This window comes from Triticum dicoccoides, chromosome 6B, assembly GCF_002162155.2.
Source record: "Triticum dicoccoides isolate Atlit2015 ecotype Zavitan chromosome 6B, WEW_v2.0, whole genome shotgun sequence".
NCBI classification, from domain to species: Eukaryota; Viridiplantae; Streptophyta; class Magnoliopsida; order Poales; family Poaceae; genus Triticum; species Triticum dicoccoides.
In genome coordinates, this window is record NC_041391.1 from 152,263,922 (window position 1) to 152,271,731 (window position 7,810).

Consider the following 7,810-nt stretch of genomic DNA (forward strand, 5'->3'; position numbering starts at 1 on the left):
TTCGTCTAACCAACCGGTACTAAAGGGCATCCTATATAAACCCCTTCGTTGAGCCCGAGCGCTCTATTCTTCCACTTTCCCCTCTCCTCTGTTTTCTTCCTCTTCCTCTCGAGCTCACACTTCATTTTTGCCAAAATTTGTGAAGATTTGAAGGCACCCCATCCATCCAAGTGATCACAAAGGTTAGCAACTTTGTCCTTTCATCTCTCATTGCTAGATTAGCTCTTGCAATGCTCTATAAGTATAGTGATTTGTGGGTTTTATTTTAGGAGGAATTATATGTGGTAATATTTGATTTATATGCAATTTGAGGTCAAAATAACTCTTAGTTTGCATATGTAGGTGTGGTTTACTTAGTGCCTTCCCATCTCCGTCCTAACCACCGTCGATCGCCGGCACCGTCCCGTCGCCGACACCACCTTGTGGTGAGCCTCTTGTTCTTATCTTTTTTATATAAAAAAATCATGTTTGTGTGATTTAGATATATAGTTACTCATATAATTATCTTACCCGTGCGTTGTTTGTTATACATAGTGACATGGTTTTGATATCCGTCCCCGTCGGCACTCGTCCGGGTTATGATTCGGATGTGGTATATTCTATTTTATAACTATTTGTTGCATTTCGTGTTTATGACAAATTATGCCCATCAAGTTGACATAGATATTTTTATATAGGAGGTATGTGAATCGAAAATTCCAATCGACCCTATTGTCGAGAGGTTAAATTTAGTTGAAAGAGAAAATGAGTATTTGAAAGAAAAATTAAATATAATTGAGGGGGAGAAGATGGAATTGGAGTTGCATGTTGCCGATGTCGTAGATGATCACAAGATCAAGATGGAGAAAATGCGCTTGAAGATTAGAAAGATTAGAAAATATGACATTGATAGTGAGGCTTGGCATCATTATGCTGTTGGATCAATTGTTACCTTAGTTGCAATCTTGATCGCATTTGTCGTTGCATTTAAATGCTTTAGCTAGAGAGTTATTTGTATGTTTGTTTTATGAGAATAAGTGTTGTATGAACTTTAATTTATGTATGAACTTGTATTAATTTGGTCTTTTCGGTGTTGTGTAATGAAGATGAGTCGACAATGGACGTACGATGACCGATGCTCTCCCCAGTTCGTTGATGGCGTGCATACTTTTCTGCTTGCGGCTGAGGCAGACAAGCGAGCGGATGGTTTTATGCCTTGTCCATGTGCTGGCTGTAAGAATGGTCAGAATTACTCTAAGTTAAAAACCATTCACGTCCACCTGTTTGAGTCCGGTTTCATCCCCCACTATAATGTTTGGACCAAGCACGGAGAAAAAGGGTTATGATGGAAGACAATGAAGAAGAAGAGGACGACGACAGCTATCCTAGCCATGGGTTCCATGTATACGATGGTACAACAACGGGGGAAGAAGCTGAGCCGGCAATGCGGGAAGAAGTTGAGCCGGCAATGCGGGAAGAAGCTGAAGAAGAGGCATCAGATGAGCCTGCTGATGATCTAGGTCGGGCCATTGCCAATGCAAAGAGAAACTGCGCAAGTGAAAAGGAGAAGAAGAGGTTGCAGCGCATGTTAGAGGATCACAAGAAATTGTTGTACCCGAATTGCAAAGCTGACAATAAAAAGTTGGGCACACACTGGAATTGCTACAATGGAAGGCAGAGAATGGTGTATCTGACAAGGAATTTGGAAAGTTGCTGGTAATGTTAAAGAAGATACTTCAAAAGGACAACGAATTGCCCGAGAGTTCGTACGAAGCAAAGAAGTCTGTCTGCCCTCTAGGGTTAGAGGTGTAGAAGATACATGCATGCCCTAATGACTACGTCCTCTACCACGGTGAGTATGAGGATCTGAACGCGTGCCCGGTATGCGGTGCATTGCGCTATAAGATCAGTCGCGATGACCCTGGTGATGTTGAGGGCAAGCGCCCCAGGAAGAAGATTCCTGCCAAGGTGATGTGGTATGCTCCTATAATACCACTGTTGAAATGTTTGTTCCTAAACAAAGAGCATGCCAAAGGCGATGCGATGGCACAGAGAAGACCGTAAGAAAGACGAGAAGTTGAGAGTACCCGCTGACGGTTCGCATTGGAGAAAAATCGAGAGAAAGTACAGGAAGGACTTTGCAGGTGACGCAAGGAACATGGTTTGGCCTAAGCGCAGATTGCATTAATCCTTTTGGAGAGCAGAGCAGCAACCATAGCACCTGGCTTGTGACTCTATGTATGTATAACCTTCCTTCTTGGTTGTGCATGAAGCGGAAGTTCATTATGATGCCAGTGCTCATACAAGGCCCTAAGCAACCCGGCAACGACATTGATGTGTACCTAAGGCCATTAGTTGAAGAACTCTTACAGATGTGGAATGGAACAGGTGTACGTGCATGGGATGAGCACATGCAGGAAGAATTTGACCTAAAGGCATTGCTGTTCGTGACCATCAATGATTGGCCTACTCTCAGTAACCTTTCAGGACAGACAAACAAGAGATACCGCGCATGCACGCACTATTTGGATGATACCGACAATATATATTTGAATAATTGTAAGAAGAATGTGTACCTGGGACATCGTCAATTTCTTCCGAGCAGGCATCCCGTAAGAAAGAAAGGCAAGCATTTCAAAGGTGAGGCGGATCACCGGACAAAGCCTCGCCACCGTACTGGTGCTGATGTACATGATATGGTCAAGGATTTGAAGGTAATCTTTGGAAAGGGTCCTGGCGGACAACCTGTTCCGAATGACGCTGACGGACGCGCACCCATGTGGAAGAAGAAATCTATATTTTGGGACCTGCCCTATTGGAAAGACCTAGAGGTCCGCTCTGCAATCGACGTGATGCACGTGACAAAGAATCTTTGCGTGACCCTGCTTGGCTTCTTAGGTGTGTATGGGAAGACAGAAGATACACCGGAGGCATGTGAGGACCAACAATGTATGCACGGAAAAGACGACATACATCAGGGTCATGCCAGCTATGCTCTTACCAAAGAAGAGAAGGAAATCTCCTTTGAATGCCTGCTCAGTATGAAGGTACCGTCTGGCTTCTCATCGAATATAAAGAAATAATAAATATGGCAGGAAAAAAGTTCCAGAAACTAAATTCTCATGACTGCCACGTGATTACGACGCAACTGCTTCCGGTTGCATTGAGGGGGCTTCTACCGGAAAACGTTTGATTAGCCATTGTGAAGTTATGTGCATTCCTCAATGCAATCTCTCATAAGGTAATCGATCCAGAAATCATACCAAGGTTAGGGAATGATTTGGTGCAATGTCTTGTCAGTTTTGATTGGTGTTCCCACCATCCTTTTTCAACATCATGACGCACGTCCTAGTTCACCTATGCGAAGAGATTAACGTTATGGGTCCTGTATTTCTACACAATATGTTCCTCTTTGAGAGGTTCATCGGAGTCTTAAAGAAATATGTTCATAACCGTGGTAGGCCAGAAGGAAGCATCTCCAAGGGCCATGAAAATGAGGAGGTCATTGAGTTTTGTATTGACTTTATTCCCGACCTTAAGCCGATTGGTGTTCCTGAATCGCGACATAAGGGCAGACTGGGTGGAAAATGCACACTAGGAGGGGATCAAATAATATGTATGGATGGGCATTCTCTCACTCAAGCACACTACACAGTTCTACAGAATTTTGCCTTGGTGGCTCCGTATATGGAGTTACACAAGAATTTTCTACGCTCCAAACACCCGGAGCAGTCTGACGATTGGATTACACGTGAACAAACGGGGACTTTCGCCGGTTGGTTGCAGACACGTGCCATGCAGGACGCCGCTATTGAAGATGACCTGTACTTGCTGTCCAAGTTACCATCTTCGAATATAATGACTTTCAAAGGGTATGAGGTAAATGGGAATACATTTTACACGATGGCCCAAGATAAGAAGAGCACCAACCACAACAGTGGTGTCCGCTTTGATCAGCAACCAAGACAGGAAAGGACACATATTATGGTTACATAGAGGACATATGGGAACTTGACTATGGACGTGGTTTGAACGTCCCTTTGTTTCGATGCAAATGGGTCAATATGACACGAGGCAGGTAACGGAAGACCCGCAGTACGGAATGACAACAGTGGATCTCAACAATCTTGCGTACACAGACGAACCATTCGTCCTAGCCAATGATGTGGTGCATGTTTTCTATGTGAAGAACATGTCTACCAAGCCGAGAAAAAGAAAATATAAGGAAGCGAATACATCATACGATGAGCCAAAGCGCCACACAGTTCTTTCAGGGAAAAGAAACATCGTGGGACTGGATGACAAGACAGACATATCAGAAGGTTATGAAAAGTTTGATGAAATTGCTCCATTCAGAGTGAATATTTTCCCGAGCATCCAGTTAAATGATGAAAATTGTCCATGGTTACGACGCAAAGGGACACACGCGAAGAAAAAGTTTCACACCCAAAGATCCCACTCTGGGATGTGATCAACTTCACTATCATCACTTTCTTCTCTAGTGAGTTTCCAGACTTGTATATGTTTTTAATAGTTAGGGTGCTTATGTGTTTTGGCACTTGAAACGTGTACTTTTGTGCTTCGGACAAACATGTACCTTTCTGACATCATTTGCTATTTTTCATGCATTTACTAATTTTTTTGAGCTAAATGACCCTGAAATTGAAAAGCACTACAAATGAACTCTGAAAAGGTTGAAAGTTGGCATGGTATCATCATTTCACCCACATAGAATGTGAAAAAAAGTAGAGAGGGTTACGGCAAAAACTGGATGCACTTCATGTACAAAATGGACAATCTCTTTTGAAGTATCAGGGTTTCGGACGAAAACTCATCTGTTACAAAGGCATTTCATTTTTTAAACTTATTTCTACTCCAGACTTTTTGTGCATACAGTATGCACCATTCAAAGCCACGTCATCAATTTTCAACCCTTTCTGGCATTATTTGTTATTTTTCATGCATTTACTGATTTTTTGAGCTAAATGACCCTGAAATTGAAAAGCAGTACAAATGAACTCTAAAAAGGTTGAAAGTTGGCATGGTATCATCATTTCACCCATATAGCATGTGGAAAAAGTTGAGAGGGTTATGGCAAAAACTGGATGCACTTCATGTACAAAATGGACGATCTCTTTTGAAGTATCAGGGTTTTAGACGAAAACTCATCTGTTACAAAGGCATTTCATTTTTAAATAACCTAAGTATTACCAAATTGAATATAATGATAAAACACACTAATATTAAACATAGAAAAAAGAATCACTGAAAAATCTATTTTTAAAGTTAAGTTATTCACAAACTAGTGATTCACACTAATTTCAAATAATTCAGATTTAAACTATTCAAATTTGAAAACTATTGGCACTAATAGAAAGTTTGTAATTTTTTGTACCTAAAGCAAAAATATTCACAAAGAAACTCTAAATACAGAAAAAACAACTCAGAAATAAATAAAAGAAATTAAATAAAGCAGAAAAAACTAAATAAAAAAGCCCACCTACTAGGCCAGAGCGTCTGCATACGACTAGAAACCCAACCTGTAGTTGGGCCAGGATGCAGGCCCGCAAGCCGAGTAGGCCCCACAGGGAAGAGTAGGAGAGTTTGGCCCAGAAGGCCTGCATTAGAGAGGAGCTCAATGTAGTGCCCGCACCGGGGCTTATAAACTGGTCCACGTCGCCGCCACCCCCGTCCCCGTCGACGCCTCGACCCCTCCTTGCAGTCCCCGTCATCACCATCTCGCCGCCACCCCGTATGCCGCCGCCCCGTCACCGTTGTCGCCCTCGTCGCCTCTTCGCGCCCGACCCGTCGCCCCGCTGTGAGAACCCCGGCCGCCATGGCCGGCCGCCCCCAAACCCGCACACACACACACACACACTTAGATGTTTTTCTGTTTTTTAGTTTTTAGTTTTAGTTTTTTTTCTTCTGTTTTTCTGTTTTATACAAATTTTTTAGATGAATTAATTAATTAGATTATAATGTCAAGTGTTAGATGAATTAGCTAGATATATGAATGTTAGATGAATTATTTTTTTGTACTTTTAGTTCGATGAATTAGATATATTTATTAATGTTAGATGAATTAGTTTTTTATACTTTTGTCAAAATGTTAGACGAATTAGCTAGATATATATATATATATATATATATATATATATATTAATGTTAGATGAATTAGCTAGAATTTGCATATAGAATTTAAAAATGTTATATTTGCATATAGAATTTGTATATAAGAAATCACAATCCAATCATTTACAAAATGTTATGTGTGCATATAGTATTTGTTCTCGATGATGCCCGGCCCGCATCCTCGCCTCGACCCATTTGCGATGACGTCCTGCTTCAAAGGACCCATGTCCAGGACTGGGCTCCGCCGGGCTGGCATTGGGAAGTGCTACCTTTAGGGGCGCGTCGCTTGGTGAGGAACCCGTCCGCGGGTCCCGTCATCAACCCTGAGCTCCTTTGGTGGCATTCGCGTGGGCCACTTTCGGTGCGTACGGAGCCGACCCCGCCGGAGGTGGTATGTCACCGTGTCAGGGAGGAGGACGAGCACGTCAGTCGCTACATGGCTGCTATGGACGTCAGGTTCTCCAATACCTGGCAGGTTCTTCAGGGATCTCACCCGAGCTATGATTCTGTGATGGTTCCTTCTCTTTGGGTGTCCACCGCCCGCGCCTCAGGAACCGCGAGTGAACTAGATTATTCTTTAGTATTTGATATTTATTAGCTAGCTAGCTAGTGATGTATTCAATATATAATATTCGAGACGATGTATCCAAGATTATATATATATATATATATATATATATATATATATATATATATATATATTATTCGAGACGATGTATTCGAGATTATATATATTATTCGATAATATTCGAGACGACGTATTCGAGATTATATTTGATGAAGCATATTATGTACTATGATTCAGTTTTTCCTTATTGATTGCATGCATGCATTGTAATTTGAATACTAAATTGTTTTATATTTCTTCTGGATTAGTTAAATAAAAGCTATGGCGGACAATACCGGCAGAGAAGGAGAAGAGGCCCTATTCGAGATCATACGCTCCCCTGGCCAGCCAGATGATCATAATGAAGAAGATGACGGCTCCCAATATCTGAACAATACCGGGGATGGTGATATGATATTCGATCGTGATGACCGAATTGATGAAGTCCAGAACTATGATTATGATGACGAAGAAAATGTTGATCTTGAAATAACAGACACTGGCGAGGTATATTTATATAAGCAGGCATCTGGTGATCATCACATGTTTTAAATGATTTGAAGATATATTAACAAATCGATCTTTCTTCTTTCAGTCCTCCGGATCGAGCAAATCTTCTACAGGCAGCAGGACAGTGCGAGGCCCAGCCAAAAAGTTGAAGCAAGGCGTAAAGTACAACATCGAAGCCATCAAAACTGATGGCGAGCCACTCGCACCTAAGAACATTGCGATCAAGTTCGTTCATCATTGCGGAGTTCTTGTGAAGGACCAACTGTCGATCTCCACGCAAGAATGGAAAAAGCCAGTAAAGCAACATCCAGATCTTACTTGGGTTGATGACAGAGCAAAAGATCCGCTTGGGGAATCTCTCATGGAACATTTCACCCTACCAGATCATTTCACAGATGCAGATGTGCAGAAAGTGAAGGCCGCTGCTCTTAGGAAGATGGCAATTGCATTCAACAACCATAAGAAAACTATATGGGCCAACTACGTCAAAGGAGGAAAGATGCCTCCATAATTCATGGGAACACTGGAGAAGCAAAGAAATCATTGGCCCGATTTCATGAAATTCAAGGAATCAAAATTATC